At 36.8% G+C, this 23,474-nt stretch overlaps 1 long non-coding RNA gene across 1 annotated transcript in view; it reads left to right on the forward strand.

Annotated features, from left to right (window-relative positions):
* Nucleotides 1-23,474, forward strand: part of LOC309796777 — a 132,891-nt gene that overhangs the window by 98,475 nt on the left and 10,942 nt on the right. The gene's annotated exons all lie outside the window — the stretch shown is intronic.

A 23,474-nucleotide genomic window follows, 5' to 3' on the forward strand; every position in this document is an offset into this window, starting at 1 on the left:
GGAAAGTTTAAGAGTTATGAGACACTAGTTTTAGTCTTGGCACTTAAACACATTGTATTTCCTAAAGAAGGCCCATGAAATTTCTCTTTTACAATTTGACACACTCCAATCAAGAGGCGGAGTGTAATTTCCCTTCCTTTCAAACCAGGTAGGTGATATAACTTCCTTGTAATTGCTAAAAATGTAGCAGAATGTATGCTCTGTGACTTCCAGGGCTAGTTCAGAAAAGGTCAGACGTCTTCTGCCTGGTTCTCTTTGAACCCTCTAGGGGAGCAAACCACAGTAAAAGAAGCGTTATTTTCCTGAGACTAACATATTGGAGGGGCTACATGTAGACACTTTGGTCAAATGTCCCAGCTGATCCCAGGTATCTTCCAGTCATCCCTTCTAAGGTGTCAAGAATGTGAGTAAAGCAGTCCTGGACCTACAGACCATGGCTTCCGCCAGCTGAGTACAACTAACTGACCTCAGTCAATGCCATGAAGAGCAGAAGAATTATCCAGCTGAGACCTACCTAAATTCCTTAACTATAGTATATGTAAAATATAATAAAATAGTTGTGGTTTTAAGCCACTCAGTTTTAAGGTAGTTAGCTTCACAGCAGTAGTAACTGGGATAGATGTACAACTTAATAGCTATGTAACTGTTGAAAAGTTACCCATTTCTTTTTCTCATTTTTAAAATGACAATACCGATATAGATCCTTCCCAACCAGCATGAAATACCAAGAGAGGATAATAGCTGTGGGAGTGCATTATGATGCGACATAATGGTAAAGCATTATCTCTATCCATCCATCCATTCATTCATCCAAGTAAAAGTCAGTCTGGTGTTTCTAACATTCAAAACACTATAATCCTCTACATTATACGGAGATGGCCAAATGGTTTTAAGGCATGTACTTTGTTATCTAAGGTACAACCTCAGTCCCAATTGGAGGCTACATTTTGCAAACTCTCCTTCTGAACAAATATATTAATTATCTCCACAGTTCAAGTACTTCAGGTTTCCCTGAGTCACATGGACTGAGCACTGAAATCTCCTTTATATGACTGTTTCTAACAAAGTACAATTAGAGGTGTCATTTTAGCACCTATTTTCCTCAAGCCCACATTTCTCTTTCATCCTCTCAGCAAGTTGAATACCAAGTTAGTCTCATTTCTTCACCCTTCCTTCACCCAATACTTTTTGGGTCAAGAAATCGAAGTTGCAAATGAGGTAAGTTTAGTGCTACCACGTTTAATCCTCAGAGCTAGTTGGTGCCTCTAATATAGCCTGGGCTGTACTGCCCTGCCTCTAGGTTTCAGTCTCCCAGAGTTTCAGTAACTTCATTTTGGATATTGTCTTAAGCCATCTTTCCATGGCCACTCTAAGGGACACATTAGATGTGTTTTCAAAGTGACTTTCCAAGCTGAATCCCAGGCAGGTTACTAGGTTCTTTTGCCTGAGTTCTTCTAAGTGTGAAAATGTCAATATTCACTTTTCCATTACAAGAAAAAACTCAACACATACTATGCTATGCCTGCTAACGTTTTCTTTCTCCTGTCAGTGATATGGATATATAGAAATTCACACTGTCCCAGTTCTTTTATCTCTCTCTGGTAGTCAGTGAGGTATCCTGGTGGTGGCTACAAGCTGAACCTTTATAAAAATTAAGAAAAAAAAACTGAACCTTTGATCACACATCTCTAATAAGGAAGCAAATTCTAGGCTGTAATACTTAATTTGCATACACCTCTCTGAGGTCAAAGTTCGTCTGGAGGGCAAGTTCATACACGTATACACCTCATTAAGAAAACATGGTGTTTGAAAATCTGGATTTATGGAATGGGGGAAATTGAGGAAGTGAAGTGGGGTGAAGTTATTCTCTTTTTTGAAGTTTTATCTATATTATTTCTTTAAATACTGATCCAAAGATGCATATTTATTTATTCTACTGAAGTATAGTTGATTTATAGTGTTGTGTTAATTTCTGCTGTACAGCAAAGTGACTCAGTTACACACATATATACATTCTTTTTATATTCTTTTCCATTATGGTTTATCACAGGATATTGAATATAGTTCCCTGTGCTATACAATAGGACCTTGTTGTCTATCTATTCTATATGTTAATAATTTGTGTCTACTAACTCTAACCCCAAGCTCCCAGTCTATCCCTCTTCCACCCCCATACCCCTTGGCAACCACAAGTCTGTTCTCTATGTCTGTGAGTCTGTTCCTGTTTTGTAGATAGATTCATTTGTGCCATGTTTTAGATTCCACATAAGTGATATCATATATTTGTCTTCCTCTGTCTTACTTCACTTAGTATGGTAATCTCTAGGTCCACCCATATTGCTGCATATGGCATTATTTCATTCTTTTTTATGGCTGAGTAGTATTCCATTGTATATATGTACCACATCTTCTTTATCCATTTATCTGTTCATGGACATTTAGGTTGTTTCCATGTCTTGGCTATTGTGAATAGTGCTGCTATGAACATAGGGGCATGTGTATCTTTTTGAATTATAGTTTTGTCACGGGGGCATATTTTAAATGCAACATTAGTTACAAAATGTGTATGTACACATAGAAATTTTCAGAATTATATATTTTTCACAGTAGGTTGTATATGTATAAATTATAACTAGATGCAGTATTGCTTCAGGACAGAAAACTAAAGAAATGGGTAAGTAGTACCTTACTCACTGGCTATTTTGTGCAAGAAATAATGCTAGGGACATCATATGCATTCTTCGTGTTGATATTAAAGAAATTCTACCAAAGGGGAGGGGGGAGGGAGGGACAAATTAGGACCATGGGATTAATAGACACAAACTGCTATACATAAAATAGATACACAACAAGGATTTACTGTATAGCACAGGGAATTACATGCAATATCTTGTAATAAACTATAATGGACTATGCATAATATGCAAAAAAAAACCCAAAGTGAATTACTATGCTGTACACCTGAAGCTAACATAATATTGTAAATCAACTGTGCTTTAAAAAGAATTCTATTAGCCCCATTTTAAAGATAGGGAAACTGAGGCTAAAATTAATTAAGTAAATTATCCAAGTTTGCTCAATTGGTAAAGGGTAGAAATGACTTAAATTATAATTCAACTTCATATTGCCTGTGTAGCCTTTGTCTTCCATTACTTCCCATGCTCTACCCTTTGTGCTCCAACCACATTCAGTAGTTTGAGGTGTACACGTTTCTAACTTCCTACCTTTGCTCACAAAGTTCTCTCCTTCCAGGATGCTGTTACTCCCATTTCTACACATCATATGTAGCTCCACCCAAATAGCTGTCTTTCTTGAAGACTTTTTCAACATCCTCAATCAGAACTGTCTCATTTTCCTGTGTTCTCATGGCATTTTGTGAAGCTTTGTCATAATGCCTTGTATGTTATCTATGTTCATGTCTTAGCTTCCCAGCCAACCAGCCTTCAATAATAATACTCAGTTCTGTTAGTGCATTAAAAATACATCACATGTTCCCATTCATTTTCTCTTTAAAGGAAAACTCTCCTAGTGACTGGTAGCTGTGAACTCATTTCTAGTGCCTAACATGAAGTTCAATTTCTAAACTAAAATATTATGATCCATTTTTGTTTAATTCATCATAGAATATACTCTTTTCTAGAGAGTTGTATTCTAAAATCAACAAAAATTCTCTCTCCATATCTATTTGTACCTATCAGTTCATCTACTTCTTTAATAGAATTTCAGTCAGCTGTGACTTTCTGGAACAGTAGTTAATATATTAATTTAAAGTTCAGCAATTTGTGAGAATCTACAAAGTCCTCAGTAGGTCATGATTAACACTTAAATGATGGCTTATGAATGTGGGCAACCAATCTCAGCATCTGCATTTCTGCTGGTCTTTACTATTCTCTCCTCCTTGTTTTGACACCTATGCTATAATTCCCATAAACTAAACTGTGATTTCCTTGCGGCAAAAATGACTCCAAAAGAAAGTTAGCTGATATTTCTCTTGATAAAAGGAGGGAGGGAGCAAAAAGTGAAGTCTAAGGAAGTGACAGTCCTTAGAACAAAAAAAGCAATAAAAATGTGCCTAAATTAAAGAGAGGAAGAATAAATTTTATGGTAGCTCACATGAAATCAACAAGCCCACCAACCATATGCTCTATATAGAAACAAGAAAAATATAATTTCTCTATTTAATTTGCCAAAAACACTGCCCGTGAAGTGCTAGATAAAACACTATGAGCCTGAAAGATTTATCTACTTTTTAAAGGAATATTGCATTGCACTGCATGGGGAGAAACATATAATGGTATGTGTCAACTAAGCGTTTCATGAAGCTCTTAAGAGTTAGCTCTTACTCCCCAAAAGTTGTCAAACATAATCTTTCATTGTTATGACACATCTATTTACGTATCATCAAACTGCATTTAAACCGGGTAAAGTGACAAGGTCTGAATTCCATGAGATTTCAATATTCAATGTAGAAAAAGCTCAGTTTATTTTGACTTTTTGAGGCTTACTCTTTTACTTACTTCTGAGTTATTGATCTGCAAGTTTTATTTGCCTCCTCTAATTCTCTATACATTAGGAATTAATATTTTTGCTTGCTCTGAGCATTTTTCATTCACAATTTTCTGAGGCATTCCAACTATTGAAATTATCTTTTTCGATTATGTAAATAAAACAATGAATTTAAAGCACTATTTGAGCTTAGCTGTCTCTTCTACTATTTTTGACTCATCTAGAATTACTTTTAAGTGAATTTTCTTGAGCATATGTATTGCCTTCAGACATATTTTCAGCGAAAGACCTAAGCCAGTATCTTTTTTAACTTCTTCATTCTTTAACTTCTAGTCAGTCACTGCCCACTAACCTACATTCATTTTCCGGTTAAGTAACAAAAATGTCCTCCAGACTATATAACTTTAAGAGAAACTGTTGATTTCTAATTACATATTGAATTTTGCCACCATACAAGTTACTGAAAACCAGAAAGAATTATGTTTGCACAAATCTTTATCGGAAGTAATATTTTTATGTCTGCCATGGTGAGTTATTTTATTGATTTTATAGCACTATATATTTTATTCCTTATAATATGAAGTTTGTGATTAGGTTAAATCTGAAAGGTTAACTCTGTAATCTGGAAAAAGTCTGTTTAAATATCTTAAAGAGGATGAGGAAGAACCACAATTTAGAACACTGTAGCTTCTTATTCCTAGGACTAGTGTATGAATATGAGTGTCTGTGTGTTTATGACAGGTAAATGAAATTAATTCCTTAGTTCACAGTAGATTTAACATCTACTACATGCAAATAATTATTCTATATTTTTAGATATAGTGATGACTAAGATATGGTCCTGGTTCAAAAATAATTTACAGTCTGTTTATTGTCCCGGCTTAAACATCTCTTCTGAGCTCAAGACACCTATACAGGACAACACTGTCGACTTAAAAAAATGCACAATGTGAGAGTTGCGAGTTAAGTTTTATTTGGGGCAAAATGAGGACTGGAGTGCGGGAGACAGCATCCCAGAGAGCTCTGAGAAACTGCTCCAAAGAGGCAGGGGGGAAGGCCAGTATATATCTGATTTTGGTGAAGGGGGAATACATGCAATCGGGCACATATTTTTACAGAAGGCTTCTGCTCGTCTCGTGCAGGTTACTGCTAGTCACGAGGAGCAGTCGTCACCATGAAGGCTTTTAGTGCTTTTCTAGATGTGAGGAGATGCAAGAATTGGGCTCATAAAATCGGCTCCTGAAAATACCTAACTATCTGAAGGCCTGCTCTGCCAGTTTTTCCCAGAGCACTGAGCGCCTCATTCCTGATCTCCACCCTGAACTGCTTTCAGGGGTGTTGAAAGTCAGCAGCTGCAGCAGCACGTGATTTAATCCTTGTAGCGATAGATGGCAAGTGCCAATGGTGAGTGCCAATTTGTAGTTGACAACACCTAACACAATGCCTGACACATAATAGACACTGAATAAATATTTGTGTTATGAATACTTCTCCTTTTCAGGGGCCTTAAATACTAAAGTTCTTTTGGACACGGACTTCTTCTCCCTCTGTGATCTCTTCTACTCCCATACTTCAGTGGCCAATATATGCTGACAACCTTCTCAATTTATTTCTCCAGCCTGAAATTCTATTCCAGATTTCAGATCAGTATATCCCACTCTACATCCGTAAATGGATGCCTCAGGGGCTCTTCAAATTCAAGATTCCTGTTAGGGAACTCATGAGCTTCAAACCCGTCCTTCTGTAGCCCTGCTATGAACTTGGCATGTCCTCATTTGTTCCTAACCTTAGTAAACAGTATCACCATTCACTCAGCTACAAGGCCACCATTGCAAAGAGACCCTAATGAGGCCTAATACCTACTTCCGGGTATTCACATCTTTTTGAGGGACATCACTCAAGTCCCTCTCCTTGAGTATGGGCAGGATCTGTGACTTCTAACCAAAAGAACATGACAAAAGTGATGTCACTCCTGTGATAATGTCACATCATATGATTCCATCTTGGTAGCCAACTCACTATAGAAACTCTCCTTGCTTTCTTGACGAAGTAAGTGGCCATGTTGGGAAGGCCTATGGGGCAAGGAACTGTGGGCAGCCTCTAGCAACGTGGTGCAGTATTGGTACAGTGAGAGTAAGTTAGAGCATAGAGATTATTGGACAGAAGAGATTATGGGAAAAGAGCCTGGAAAGGTGGTTTAGGGCTAGATTGTGAAAGACATTATCCTGCCAAGTGAAGGATAATTTGTTACTGTGACAACAAAGTAGTTAACTCATTCAATAAATGGTTGTTCCATGCTTACTAATTGCAATCTATTTTCTAGTCACTAGAGATACAGCTGAGAACAAAACCCCTGGCTTCAGAAGCTTGTATTTGTAGGCAGAGAGTCACTGAATGGTTAAAGCAGGGTATATGTGAGGTCACATTTGGATATTAAAAGAAAAACTAAAAAGAAAGATTAAACGACAAATATATGATACCGTTTATATGTGGAATCTAAAAAAAATGGTACAAATGAACTTATTTACAAAACAGAAATAGAGTTACAGATGTAGAAAATAAACTTATTGTTACTGGGGGGTGAGGGAGGGGTAAATTGGGATATTAGGATTGACATATACACACTACTATATATAAAATAGAAACTAATAAGGACGTACTGTATAGCACAGGGAAGTCTACTCAATACTCTGTAATGACCTATATGGGAAAAGAATCTAAGAAAGAGTGGATATATGTATATGTATAACTGAATCAATTTGCTGTACACCTGAAACTAACACAACATTGTAAATCAACTATACTCCAATAAAAAAGAAAGAAAGAATGATTAAAATAGGAGAAAGTGGAGGCAGAGAGAACTGGAACCCAATTCTGGAAAATTGTTAACTAATAAAAAAATATAGAAAATACCAGATAGGAAGGAGAAGGGTGAACGTGGCAGGGCAGGAAGTATAGCTGCTTACTACAAGCAAACACAACATTAGGCACGCGATAGGGCATTGAGTGATTGTTCATGTGAACCTGGCTTTTGGCTTCATTCTAACTTTTTCCTACTCCCAGCCAGGTGGGGCTAAGCTACTTGGATCTGGGTCCATTAATGTGCATTCTGTGATTGCTCTTTTTAAACAGGTAAAGTTTGGTTCTTTAATTTGACAGCTCCTTCTCTGAGGTGGTAGTTTTTAATCCAAGAATATGTTGGCCATGTGTTGGCATTATTAGAACAGTAGCCCTTCTGCCACTTGGAAATACAATCTGCTTCTGAGAGCAGCTGCTTGTCTTCATTGAAAAATATCACTTTATCTGAACTTTACACTTTCCTACTTGACTCTGGGTTTTCATTCTCTATCTGCTGCTGATGAACTTACCCTTATTTGGAAGAGCTCTTTTGAATTTTTGCAGGATCATATTTAAGGCAGAGTAACATTTTCAAAGCAAGTTACCTATACTTCAATGAGCTTTTCAGACTATACTTTAAAAAAAGAGTATGTGAGCCTAAATTTAAGGGTAAAGGTAGTTTGCTATTTTCCCCTTACTCATATGTATCATCAATGTCCCAAAATTTAGGTCAGGAGTGGGAAGTGAAAATGGGATGAGAGAGCATTCTAATGGAGAAGATTAGCATACTTACAAGTAATTAACACCGTATAAGAATTTACATAGCAAACAATATAGTTATCTTACTAAACTGCATGAAGCAACCTTAAAATCTGGAGCCCACAGTAAAATTAAATTTGGGTTGCTTCTCAGCACTGGCATTGACAGGTTCATTTTTTATGACGCCTTAATCTAAAGTGGTTTTGTGAACTGAATTTATGTGCTGCTACTAGGCTAATAATACACAATATATTTTATTTTTTTTAATTTTTAAATTTTATTATACAGCAGTTTTTTAAAATTATTTATTTTATACATACTAATGTATATATGTCAATCCCAATCTCCCAATTCATCACACCACCACCCCCACCCACCACTTTCCCCCCTTGGTGTCGATATGTTTGTTCTCTAAATCTGTGTCTCTATTTCTGCCCTGCAAACCGGTTCATCTGTACCATTTTTCTAGATTCCACATATACGTATTAATATATGATAGTTGTTTCTCTTTCTGACTTACTTCACTCTGTATGACAGTCTCTAGATCCATCCATGGCTCTACAAATGACCCAATTTCGTTCCTTTTTATGGCTAATTAATACTCCATTGTATATATGTACCACATCTTTTTTTTAAACATCTTTATTAGAGTATAATTCCTTTACAGTGGTGTGTCAGTTTCTGTTTATAAAAAAGTGAATCAGTTATACATAAACATATGTCCCCATATCTCTTCCCTCTTGCATCTCCTTCCTTCCCACCCTCCTTATCCCACCGCTCTAGGTGGTCACAAAACACCAAGCCGATCTCCCTGTGTTATGAGGCTGCTTCCCACTAGCTATCTATGTTACATTTGGTAGTGTATATATGTACATGCCACTCTCTCACTTTGTCCCAGCTTACACTTCCCCCTCCCCGTATCCTCAAGTCCATTCTCTAGTAGGTCTGCACCTTTATACCTATCTTGACCCTAGGTTCTTCTGACTTTTTTTAATATATATATTCCATATATATGTGTTAGCATACAGTATTTGTTTTTCTCTTTCTGACTTATGTAACTCTGTATGACAGTCTCTAGGTCCATCCACCTCAGAACAAATAACTCAGTTTCATTCCTTTTTATGGCTGAGTAATATTCCATTGTATATATGTGCCACAGCTTCTTTATCTATTCATCTGTCAATGGACACTTAGGTTGCTTCCATGTCCTGGCTAATGTAAATAGAGCTGCAATGAACATTCTGGTACATGACTCTTTTTGAATTATAGTTTTCTCAGGGTATATGCCCAGTAGTGGGATTGCTGGGTCATATCGTAGTTCTATTTTTAGTTGTTTAAGGAACCTCCATACTGTTCTCAATAGTGGCTGTGTCAATTTACATTCCCAACAACAATGCAAGAGGGTTCCTTTTTCTCCACACCCCTTCCCACATTTATTGTTCATAGATTTTTTGATGATGGCCATTGTGACTGGTGTGAGATGATATCGCATTGTAGTTTTCATTTGCATTTCTCTAATGATTAATGATGTTGAGCATTCTTTCACGTGTTTGTTGGCAATCTATATATCTTCTTGGGAGAGTTGTCTCTTTAGGTCATCTGCCCATTTTTGGATTGGACTTTTTTTTTTTATATTGAGCTGCATGAGCTGTTTGTAAATTTTGGAGATTAATCCTTTGTCAGTTGCTTCATTTGCAAATATTTTCTCCCATTCTGACGGTTGTCTTTTCGTCTTATTTACAGCTTCCTCTGCTGTGCAAAAGCTTTGAAGTTTCATTAGGTCCCATTTGTTTATTTTTGTTTTTATGTCCATTTCTCTAGGAGGTGGGTCAAAAAGGATCTTGCTGTGATTTATGTCATAGAGTGTTCTGCCTATGTTTTCCTCTAAGAGTTTTAGAGCGTCTGGCCTTATATTTAGGTCTTTAATCCACTTTGCATTTAGTTTTGTGTGTGGTGTTAGGGAGTGCTCTAATTTCATCCTTTTACATGTAGCTGTCCAGTTTTGCCAGCACCGATTATTGAAGAGGCTGTCTTTTCTCCATTGTATACCCTTGCCTCGTTTTTCAAAGATAAGGTGACCATATGTGCATGGGTTGATCTCTGGGCTTTCTGTCCTGTTCCATTGATCTATATTTCTGTTTTTGTGTCAGTACTATACTGTCTTGATTACTGTAGGTTTGTAGTATGGTCTGAAGTCAGGGAGCCTGATTCCTCCAGCTCTGTTTTTCTTTCTCAAGATTGCTTTGGCTATTCGGGGTCTTTTGTGTTTCCAACGAATTGTGAAATTTTTTGTTCTAGTTCTGTGAAAAATGCCAGTGGTAGTTTGATAGAGATTGCATTAAATCTGTCGATTGCTTTGGGTAGTAGAGTCATTTTCATAATGTTGATTCTTCCAATCCAAGAACATGGGATATCTCTCTGTTTCTATCATCTTTAATTTCTTTCATCAGGGTCTTATAATTTTCTGCACACAGGGCTTTTGTCTCCTTAGGTAGGATTATTCTTGGATATTTTATTCTTTTTGTTGCAATGGTAAATGGGAGTGTTTTCTTAATTTCACTTTCAGATATTTCATCACTAGTGTATAGGAATGCAAGAGATTTATCTGCATTAATTTTGTATCCTGCTACTTTACCAAATTCGTTGATCCTAGTAGTTTTCTGGTAGCATCTTTAGGATTCTCTATGTATAGTATCATGTTATCTGCAAACAGTGACAAATTTACTTCTTCGTTTCCAATTTGGATTCCTTTTATTTCTTTTTCTTATCTGATTGCTATGGCTAAAACTTCCAAAACTATGTTGAATAATAGTGAGAGAATGGGCAACCTTGTCTTGTTCCTGATATTAGTGGAAATGCTTTCAGTTTTTCACCATTGAGGACGATGTTGGCCCTGCGTTTGGCATATATGACCTTTATTATGTTGAGGAAAGTTCCCTCTATGCCTACTTTCTTGAGGGTTTTTTATCATAAATGGGTGTTGAATTTTGTTGAAAGCTTTCTCTGCATCTATTGAGATGATCATATGGTTTTTGTCCTTCAATTTCTTAATATGCTGTATCACATTGATTGATTTGCATATATTGAAGAATCCTTGCATTCCTGGTATAAACCCCACTTGATCATAGTGTATGATCCAGTAAAAGTGCTGTTGGATTCTGTTTGCTAGTATTTTGTAGAGGATTGTTGCATCTATGTTCATCAGTGATATTAGCCTGTAGTTTTCTTTCTTTGTGACATCTTTGTCTGGTTTTGGTATCAGGGTGATGGTGGCCTCATAGAATGAGTTTGGGAGTGTTCCTCCCTCTGCTATATTTTGGAAGAGTTTGAGAAGGATAGGTGTTAGCTCTTCTCTAAATGCTTCATAAAATTCGCCTGTGAAGCCATCTGGTCCTGAGCTTTTGTTTGTTGGAAGGATCTTAATCACAGTTTCAATCTCAGTGCTTGTGATTGGTCTGTTCAGACCAGGTATTGAACCCATGTCCCCTGCATGGGCATGCAGATTCTTAACCACTGTACCACCAGGGAAGTCTGCATATATATTTATAATTCTTATATCTTCTTGGATTGATTCCTTGATCATTATGGAGTGTCCTTCCATGTCTCTTACAACATTCTTTATTTTAAAGTCTATTTTATCTGATATGAATATTGCTACTCCAGCTTCCTTTTGATTTCCATATGCATGGAATATCATTTTCCATCCTCTCACTTTCAGTCTGTATGTGTCCCTAGGTCTGAAGTGGGTCACTTATAGACAGCATATTTATGGGTCTTCTTTTTGTATGCATTCAGTGATCCTGTGTCTTTTGGCCGGAGCATTTATTCCATTCAAGTTTAAGGTAATTATCGATATGTATGTTCCTGTTACGATTTTCTTAATTGTTATGGGTTTGTTTTTGAAGGTCCTTTTCTTCTACTGTGTTTCCCACTTAGAGAAGCTGCTTTAGCATTTGTTGTAGAGCTGGATTTGTTGTAGAGCTGGTTTGGTGGTGCTGAATTATCTTAGCTTTTGCTTGTTTGTAAAGCTTTTGATTTCTCCATCTTATCTGAATGAGATTCTTGCTGGTTAGAGTAATCTTGGTTGTAGGTTCTTCCCTTTCATCACTTTAAGTATATCATGCCACTCCCTTCTGCCTTGTAGAATTTCTGCTGAGAAATCAGCTGTTTACCTTATGAGAGTTCCTTTGTATGTTATCTGTTGTTTTTCCCTTGTTGCTCTCAATAATTTTTCTTTGTCTATAATTGTTGTCAACTTGATTACTATGTTTCTCAGCGCGTTTCTCATTGGGTTTATCATGCCTGGGACTCTCTGCACTTCCTGGACTTGGGTGGCTATTTCCTTTCCCATGTTAGTGACATTTTTGACTATAATCTATTCAAATATTTTCTTGGGTCCTTTCTCTCTTCTCCTTCTGGGACCCCTATAATGAGAATGTTGTTGTGTTTACAGTTGTCCCAGAGGTCAACTAATATTATTATGTTACTGTTGATTTCCCCTTTTATGGCTGTTAGCATTTGCCTTATGTATTGAGGTGCTCCTATGTTGGGTTCATAAATATTTACAAAAGTTATATCTTCTTGGATTGATCCCTTGATCATTATGTATTGTCCTTCTTTGTCTCTTGTAATAGTCTTTATTTTAAAGTCTCTTTTGTCTGACATGAGAATTGCTATTCCAGCTTTCTTTTGATTTCCATTTGCATGGAATATCTTTTTCCATCCCCTCACTTTCAGTCTGTATGTGTCCCTAGGTGTGAAATGGGTCTCTTGCAGACAGCATATATATGGGTCTTGTTTTTGTATCCATTCAGCCAGTCTGTGTCTTTTGGTTGGAGCATTTAATCCATTTGCATTTAAGGTAATTATAATTATGTAAGTTCCTATTACCATTTTCTTAATTGTTTTGGGTTTTTTATTGTAGGTCTTTTCCTTCTCCTGTGTTTCCTGCCTAGAGAAGTTCCTTTAGCATTTGTTGTAAAGCTGGTTTGGTGGTGCTGAATTCTCTTAGCTTTTGCTTTTCTGTAAAGGTTTTAATTTCTCTGTTGAATCTGAATGAGATCCTTGCTGTGTAGAGTAATCTTGGTTGTAGGTTTTTCCCTTTCATCCCTTTAAATATGTCCTGCCACACCGTTCTGGCTTGCAGAGTTTCTGCTGAAAGATCAGCTGTTAACCTTATGGGAATTCCTTTGTATGTTATTTGTTGCTTTTCCCTTGCTGTTTTTAATATTTTTTCTTTGTATCTAATTTTTGACAGTGTGACTAATATGTGCCTTGGCGTGTTTGTCCTTGGATTTATTCTGTATGGGACTCTCTGTGCTTCTTGGACTTGATTGATTATTTCCTCTCCCATATTAGGGAAGTTTTCAACTATAATCTCTGCATATATTTTCTCAGTCCCTTTCTTTCTCTCTTCTTCTTCTTCTGAGACCCCTGTAATTCAAATGTTGGAGCATTTAATGTTGTCTCAGAGGTCTCTAGACTGTCCTCAATTCTTTTCATTCTTTTTTCTTTATTCTGCTCTACAAGAGTTATTTCCACTATTTTATCTCCAGGTCACTTATCCATTCTTCTGCCTCAGTTATTTTACTATTGATTCCTTTTAGAGGATTTTAAATTTCATTTATTGTGTTGTTCATCATTGTTTGTTTGCTCTTTAGTTCTTCTAGGTCCTTGTTAAACTTTTCTTGTATTTTCTCCATTCTATTTCCAAGATTTTGGATCATCTTCACTATCATCACTCTGAATTCTTTTTCAGGTAGACTGCCTATTTCCACTTCATTTGTTTGGTCTGGTGGATTTTTGCCTTGCTCCTTCATCTGCTGTGTTTTTCTCTGTCTTCTCATTTTGTTTAACTTACTGTGTTTGGGGTCTCCTTTTCGCAGGCTGCAGGTACGTAGTTCCCATTGTTTTTGGTGTCTGCCCCCAGTGGGTAAAGTTGTTTCAGTGGGTTGTGTAGGCTTCCTGGTGGAGGGGACTGGTGCCTGTGTTCTGGCAAATGAAGCTGGATCTTTTCTTTCTGGTGGGCAGGACTGTGTCCAGTGGTGTGTTTTGGGGTGTCTCTGAATTTATTATGATTTTAGGCAGCCTTTCTGCTAATAGGTGGGGTTGTTTTTTGTCATGCTAGCTCTTTGGCATGGGGTGTCCAGCACTGGAGTTTGCTGGTTATTGAGTGGGTCTGGGTCTTAGCATTGAGATGGAGGTCTCTGGGAGAGCACTCGCTGATTGATATTATGTGAGACCAGGAGGTCTCTGGTGGACCAATGTCCTGAACTCGGGTCTCCCACCTCAGAGGCACAGGGTGGACACCCAGTTGGAGCACAAAGACCTTGTCAGCCACACGGCTCAGAAGAAAAGGGAGAAAAATAAATATATAAATAAATAAAATAAAGTAATGTAAAAAAGTCATTAAAATAAAAAATGTCATTAAAAATAAAAAGTTAAAATGTAATAAAAAAGAAGAAAGAAAGAAGAGAGCAACCAAACCAGTAAGCAAATCCACCAGTGATAAGAAGCGCTAAAAACTATACTACAAAAAGCAAAAAAAAGGACAGTAGAACCCTAGGCCAAATAGTAAAAGCAAACATATACAGAGAAAATCACACAAAGAAGCATACACATACACACTCATATAAAGAGAAAAGGGAAAAATATATATATATATATATATATTTTAAAAAGGAAGAGAGCAATCAAATCAGTAATCCAATCTACCAATGATAATAACTCTAGATACTAAACTAAGATAAACATAAAACCAGAAACAAATTAGATGCAGAAAGGGAACCCCAAGTCTACAGTTGCTCCCAAAGTCCACTGCCTCAAGTTTGGGATGATTTGTTGTCTATTCAAGTATTCCACAAATTCAAGGCACATCAAGTTGATTGTGGAGATTTAATCCGCTGCTTCTGAGGCTGCTTGGAGAAATTTCTCTTTCTCTTCTTTGTTCGCACAGCTCCTGGTGTTCAGCTTTGGATTTGGCCCCACCTCTGTATGTAGATTGCCCTCTGGCATCTTTTGGGCATTTTGAAGTCTTCTGCCAGGGTTCAGTAGGTGTTCTGTAGGAGTTGTTCCACATGTAGATGTATTTTTGATGTATTTGTGGGGAGGAAGGTGATCTCCACGTGTTACTCTTTCGCCATCTTGAAGGGCCCCCCAGCATTCCTCTTTTGAGTTTTATTTTACAAAATGAGTTGGATCCAGATGTGCCGAATTGACTGCACTCATTCAAGTTCTCTTTTTCTCTTATTATCCTTGTCAACGTGAAGTAAACATTATAAAATATTCCTGTGTATATAGTTACTATTATCCTCTTCCTAGATTATTATTTCCTAAAGTAGTATCCTCCATAGGCAGGAGGTCCCATGGCCATATATTACTGTATCCCTGAATACTGAATTTTTAAAAATATTCTATCATATTTGAAATTTTTAAAAAATATTTTATCATATTTGAAATCAAGATTCATTTATTCCTTCAGACAAAAAATATTACTGCACTTGTGGAAGTTATATTTGGAGGACAGAGGGGAATACAATATAAAACAAAGAAATTATATAGTATGTTTGATGGTAATAAGTCCAAAAGAAGGACAAAACAGGATAAAAGTAACAGTGGACCTCACTGGTAAAGAGACTTTGGGAAAACAGTCTTGAAAAAAGTGAGAGAGTGAATCATGCACTTATCTAGGGCAAACATATTCTAGGCAAAGTGGACAATCAATGAAAGGCTGTGAAGCAGGAGGGTGCCTGGTGGGTTGGAAGTATTGAAGTGCAATGAGACCAATGAGCCTAGGAGTGTGAAAGGAGGAAAGCAGTAGCAGAGGTCAGAGAGGTAAATGTAGACATAAAACTAAGGAAGCAGCAGGACATCTTGACATCGAGGACAGGAAACTGTAGACATCAAACTAAGGTAGAGGCAGGAAATATTGACATCAAGGCCTGTGAAATATTTGGTATGTGTGCATCCAATTAACCATGGACAATTTGTGCAGGCAATGGGATTAACTAATTTGACTGTCTTTGTTGATCAAAGTAACCTGTTATTGGGACTTCCCTGGTGGCACAGTGGTTGAGAATCTGCCTGCCACTGCAGGGGACACAGGTTTGATCCCTGGTCCAGGAGGATCCCACATGCCACGGAGCAACTAAGCCCATGTGCCACAACTACTGGAGCCTGCCTGCCTAGAGCCTGTGCTCCACAAGAGAAGCCACCACAAATGAGAAGCCCACACACTGCAACAAAGACTAGCCCCCGCTTGTCACAACTAGAGAAAGCCCTCACGTAGCAACAAAGACCCAACGCAGCCAAAAAGAAAAAAGTAACCTGCTATTTAATGTTTTATTCTACAGATAGAGCTGAAGACTTCAAGTTAGTACTGGTATATAATAAACCAGAAACATATGCCATGGTATAATTCTCTGTTTGCAGAGTTAAGCTTAGGATGACATTGTATTAAAGGGTGGGCAGAAGAGGGGCTTCTATGGTTTTTTTTCTTTAATTCCCACCAGAAAAAAAACCTTTTCAATAAGATATCAACACATCAACATGACTTGCTGAACAATGAAGAAATGAGTATGTCAAACTCTCACATCTTCATATAGATGAAATATACATGCTGTCTTTAAATTCAATTATTTGAAATGAATTTTTTTAATTGTTATGGTACAGTTGAAATGAATTGTGTTAAGTAAATATATCTATGTAGATATATTAGTAGATAATCAAGCTTTGCAAACATCAGTTGCAAGAAATTAGAGCCATATTCATCTTCCCTATTACTTCTGGGTCCAGTAATTCTTATACATTAAAAAAGATTTGGGCTTATGCTCCAGAACCTGAAAATGGACCCAAATACTGTTTACACTTAATTTACTCATTTTGTTCTAGTTTATACCAAACCTCAGATTAAACAGTAGTAAAACTTCATTTCTTTAATCATTTTATAAAATTAACACATTGACTTAATCAAATTTGCCTTTCCTTTGCATTACACAATGTTTAAGTCTTACTCTACCCTTTGGATTGCCTAAACCCCTTAATGAAAAGAGGAGCTCTCTGATGCAAGTTTTCACAATGAGATATTTAAAGTAATGTGTTTAAAAACACAGAACAAAGAAATTATATATTAAGTACTAATTTCTCAATGATTTATTAAGGGCTGGGTTGAACCATGGGAGCAGAATAGTATCTTGTGATTGTCTATGTTATGTTTTTGCCTTGAAGTTAGATAACTTGGGTTTGGTTACAGTTCAGTTATTCACTGTCTCTGAGCCACTACTTCCCAACTGTAAAATAAGAGGGTACACTAGCACAATTATTTGAAAACTATTTTCTAAGAGATGCAAGGAAGATACTTAAAGGGCTGCCACTGGGGTTAGGGTAGGGGTGGGATGAACGGGGTACACAGCTGTTCTAAGAACATCTGTTATATATAGAGAGATTCTTTGTAAGATTTCACTGGAAGGAAGCTTTCCAGTGTGAAAATTATTTAACAATTGTTGTATTGGGGCAGTGTTCATCAAACTGTTTTGCTTTCCTAGACCATAAAAAAAACTTTTAATATACTTACTCCCTCAAAAAGTTATATACTAAAAGCTAAAAACGTTCACTGTATGTTTAAATGGTCACAAAGAGTGTACTTTTAGAGCATATTACAAATATTAAATTTAAAAAATAAAAGTACTTCATCATCTTTTTAAATTCATCCAATAGTATCTATATATCAAACAACTGGGTACACATCATTATCCATTAAAATGGACTTAAACAATCTATAACTGTCAGAAATTTAACATTGTTCCTTTTTGTCTTGTAACTCATATAGCTATTTCCACAATATTTTATACTAGTGTAATATATTTTATGTTTAAACCTTTTATGGAACATAAGATCATATTTCTTGGGCACAAAAATATGTATATACATAAAAATGTTCTTCAAACATTTCCTGTGACCATACATTCCTATGGGTTAAAAAAATTCAGGATTGAGTTATCATTACACTTATTTAGTAGTATCCAATTGATCAAAATAAAAAAAACATTACACATTTGAATAAAATATTAAAAACAAAGTTAATATTTCTTAGAAATCTATTTCTTAAATGCATTGGACAAGAATAATTTTTGCAATGAGTTTATTTTCCCCTAGGTAAATATTTTTGTGCTAAAATTAAGTTCATTCATGGAGAACTTTTGTTCTGTGTGTGGTGTTTGGGTTTGCATATATGTTAGGCCTGGAAACTTATTTGTGACAATTACAAGATGGGAAAGGAGTCTTATTTTAGTAATATCTCATACTCATTTGATCTCTGACTTATCTGGCAAAAATATATAAGCTGTTAACTGGTTTAGGTCTTCCTTCAATGGGCTTGAAAGAACTGGAAGCCGCCTGAATGGCAAAGAATGTGTCACCAAGTGGTAGTTTGATTCACATTCTCAACAGTTACAACAGTGCTTGTTAGGGACAAGTTGAGAGCACTGCCGTTCTTTCATAAAGTGGAAACAGGAGGATTGGGACAAGAAACAGGGGAAAGGACAGGACAACCTGCTTGGACGCTGCTTCCAAGCAGATCAGTTTCGGAAAGATGACATGTAGAAGTTAGGGAACTGAAAATACTTTCTCTTAGAACTAGCCACATCCAAGTACCCCTTAAAAACTCTTCATGGACCTCTATACACAAATATGGATGCCCTAGTATAAAAACCACTGCTCTGGAGGATCTCTTGGGTCTCCTCATATTTTATCATTTGTGATCTCTTGTAGTTTATCATATTATGCATTAGAAACCTAAAATCCCTTTGTAATGGAGAAGCAAGAAGGAAACACGTAGATTTCACGAATGCAAAATATGCCTCACCCTTTCACATTTTTCTTTTGTATCTACATCAGATTAAGCCTCTCTAAATAACGGTATCCCCCAAGTCAGTTATTGTTCTTCTCATGTGTATCTGATTGAAAAGCAAAGTTGAAAACTGAGTTTTACAGTTGACTTGTAACTAGATCCAGAACAAATCAGCCCTATTTCATGCCTCTTGCCTACTGATAAATTGAATTTACTTGAGCAGAAACGCATTAAAATGTAACATGAGAAGAATATAGGAAGAGAGGAAAAGTGGAGTGATAATTACCATAGAGACATTATATCGACCCTGCTATTAGTTTTTCATGTCACTAGCAAAACTGAGAAGCAAGCTCTTTAGAGTAACTACAATGACTTATTTTTATGTTACAATTATATTGTTCTAGTTTAGAAGAGAAGCATGACACAGCTACGTGAATTCAGTGTGAAGCTCTTCTTTAGGTAATTAACTCCATCAGTGACACACTATTTTCAAATAACAAGGAACATACAATTCTCACCTGAGAGCTTCAGACATTTGGCTTCCTCAAATCAAGACTACAGTGATGGTCATATGAACTTATCTACCAAACATAAACAGACTCACAGACATAGAGAACAGACTTGTGTTTGCCAAGGGGGAGGGATGGAGTGGGAGTTCTGGATTAGCAGATGCAAACTAGTATATATAGGATGGATAAACAACAAGGTCCTACTGTATAGCACAGGGAACTATATTCAATATCCTGTGATAAACCATAATGGAAAATAACATAAAAAAGAATATATATATATATGTATAAGTGAATTACTTCGCTGTACAGCAGTAATGAACACATTGTCAATCAACTATACTTCAGTTTTAAAAAAAAGACTATATAGTGATGGGGACTAATTAACCCATCAGTGTAGGGTGGCCCAATGGTCTGTCCTTGGATATCTTGAGCAGCATGAAGAGTCTTTTACTGCTCGTGTAAATATACAATGACATCACCATGAAATGTGGTATCTGTTTTCCACTGTCAGACTTGGAGGTTTACTGGCATAATGCATGCAGGCAGAATGACTGCCTAATGTTCTTGGGTCTTTCTTAGTAAGTTTTTTAGGAAGGTTCAATGAATATTTGTGGAAGGAGGAAGAAAAGCATTCTATATATTTTTAAGGAAACCTAGTAGATGATGGCCATTCTGACTGGTGTGAGGTGATACCTCATTGTAGTTTTGATTTGCACTTCTCTGATTAATGATGTTGAGCATCATTAATGATGTTGAGCATCATGTTGAACACATGATGTTTCATGTGTCTGTTGGCAATCTGTATATCTTCTTTGGAGAAATGTCTATTTAGGTTTTCTGTCCATTTTTGGATTGGGTTGTTTGTTTTATTTGATATTGAGCTGCATGAACTGCTTGTAAATTTTGGATATTAATCCTTTGTAAGTTGCTTCATTTGCAAATATTTTCTCCCATTCTGAGGGTTGTCTTTTCATCTTACATTCACTGTGGAGAACAGTATGGAGGTTCCTTAAAAAACTAAAAATAGAACTACCATATGACCCAGCAATTCCACTACTGGGCATATACCCTGAGAAAACCATAATTCAAAAAGAGTCATGTACCACAGTGTTCATTGCAGTTCTATTTACAATAGCCAGGACATGGAAGCAACCTAAGTGTCCATCGACAGATGAATGGATAAAGAAGACGTGACGCATATATACAATGGGATATTACTCAGCCATAAAAAAGAAACAAAAGTGAGTTATTTGTAGTGAGGTGGATGGACCTAGAGTCTGTCTTACAGAGTGAAGTAAGTCAGAAAGAGAAAAACTAATGCCATATGCTAACACATATATATGGAATCTAAAAAAAAAAGGTTCTGAAGAACCTAGGGGCAGGACAGGAATAAAGATGCAGACTTAGAGAGTGGATCTGAGAACATGGGGAGTGGGAAGGGTAAGCTGGGACGAAGTGAGAGAGTAGCACTGACCTATATACACTACAAATGTAAAATAGATAGCTAGTGGGAAGCAGCCGCATAGCACAGGGAGATCAGCTCAGTGCTTTGTGACCACCTAGAGGGGTAGGATAGGGAGGGTGGGAGGGAGGGAGACGCAAGAGGGAAGAGATATAGGAACATATGTATATGTATAACTGATTCACTTTGTTATAAAGCAGAAACTAACACATCATTGTCAAGCAATTATACTCCAATAAAGATGTTAAAAAAAGAGACCTAGTAGAGCATATAGACATAAATGAGTGGAATCATTCATAATAGAATGCACTGCAAGATTTTTGTAATTCACATATTTTGTGTGTATATTTGTATATATACATATATGAGTATATATGTCTGTGTCTGTACATACAAACCATATATGTATACATATATACATATATATAGAGTATGTATATATATATATATATATACACACACACACACACACACAGAGGATTACAAAGAATGTGTTCAGGTGCAATTTAAAGCTGTGAAGAGCCATGCAAGTGTGGGCTGTCCTTTTATTGGGAGCACACACCAGTTCTTGTTCCTTGAGAGAGACACAGGATATAACTATACCCTGGAATTATAGTCAAAGGCCACAGAACCTTTGGTCAAAAGTGTGGTTCTTGGAATTAGACGGAGCTGTGTTGGTACCCTAGCTTCATCACTTACTGGCTGTGAGACCTTACACAAGGTATTTAACTTCTATGTGCCTCAGTTGTCTCATTTGTGCAAAAGGCATAATAAGAGTTCCTAAAGCATCAGGATGTTGTGAAAAGTACATGATCCAGTGTGTGTACAGTATTCCTTACTAGAGATTTATGGATGTAACAATACAGGTCAATATTCCTTCAATTAATCTTTACTAAAGAGATCTTAAAGAAATGTCCCATTTGTTCAGGTTGCAGAGCTGTGTGTGGTAATAAGGATAACACAGGTTTCGAGTCTGATAAATCTGAACTGATATCCTAAATCTGCTACTTTCTCAGAGTCCTCTCTGTAAAATAGGATAATACATAATCACTGACTCATATTTAGCAGTGACAACATGCCAGACACTGTTCCAAGAGCTTTACATGTATTTGCACATTTAATCCTCATAGCAACCCCATGGAATCAATGCAGTATCGTTACTTCTCTTAGCTACTCACTGAAGTTGTGGTCATTACCCTAATCTCACAATTGACACAGTAACTTAGAGTTTTCATAAATGGTACTAGATTTTCAACTTCTTGAGGCCTTGAATCATGTGCAAGGTATCAAAAAGTCCTTGGAATCTATGACATAGTAAATAAACATATGGTAAGTTGAGTCAGGAAGATGACTGTCAGAAATAAAGCCTGCAAAAATTGACAATGGTTTGGCGAGTATGGCTTGAATACTCTAATAATACTTCAGAAAACCTAGAGCTCCTGAGAATGAGGATGGGGTAAAGTGTGTAGGAGGGTAGACTCCTCAGTTTAGTGGTTGATGAATATACAGGCCTTTTTAAGGGAACTGAGTGGTTCTACTTGCAGCCTGTTGTAGGAGGATAAATTGAACCATTTGAAATCTATGGGAAGTGTACAGAAATGTACTCTAGAAATCTGACAGCTAGAAGTTCAGGCCTTAGGCACTTTCTCTTATTAAAAAAAATTAACAAACCTACTGACATTCATCTATTAGACTAAGAAGGAAACAAAACTGTAAAGCTGGTAATATTTCTTTTTTTTTTCTTTTTTGCGGTACGTGGGCCTCTCACTGTTGTGGCCTCTCCCGTTGCGGAGCACAGGCTCCAGACGCGCAGGCTCAGCGGCCATGGCTCACGGGCCCAGCCACTCCGCGGCATGTGGGATCTTCCCGGACCCGGGCATGAACCCATGTCCCCTGCATTGGCAGGCGGACTCTCAACCACTGTGCCACCAGGGAAGCCCAGCTGGCAATATTTCTAAGTTTGATTGACTTTTTCTTATGAGGAAAAAATGTAAAAAAAAAAAAAAAAAGGATTTACACTTCTCCAAACAAAATACACGAAGAATACATATGATGTGGTGGAACCTTGAATTGACCTCTTTATTGTCACCAAAGCACCAGGGAAAAACAATGTATTTCTTGGGTTGGATGTTAGAAATAGGTATGTCTGCTTTTAATACAGGTATGCTTCTTCTGTGTAAAGATGATTCATATCTGTTTGGGCTAATTCATGCTTTACAATTTAACATATATTTTCAAGAATTGTCTGAGTGGTCCAAGCAGAATGTTGCTGTGGTTGTTGCTGTTGCTGTTTTTGTTGTATTTATTTTTGGTTTTTGGAGGAAGAAATTGAGCCTGCAGAGAGATGAACTGACCTAGTTACAGACATAAGCTAGTATTTAGTGACATGAGACCTATTTGCATAGAAAGGTAACACGAGACACATTTCCCTGTTCGATGTGACTAAATTCAGTAACCAAAGATGATGATGTCAGTAATCCCATACTTGGATTTAGATTAAATGGATTAGGCTGGCAACAAGAAGGGCCCCTTCTAAATGGCATCATTGGAT

The sequence above is a fragment of the Mesoplodon mirus genome (assembly GCF_964341445.2).
Source record: "Mesoplodon mirus genome assembly, chromosome: X".
NCBI classification, from domain to species: domain Eukaryota; kingdom Metazoa; phylum Chordata; class Mammalia; order Artiodactyla; family Ziphiidae; genus Mesoplodon; species Mesoplodon mirus.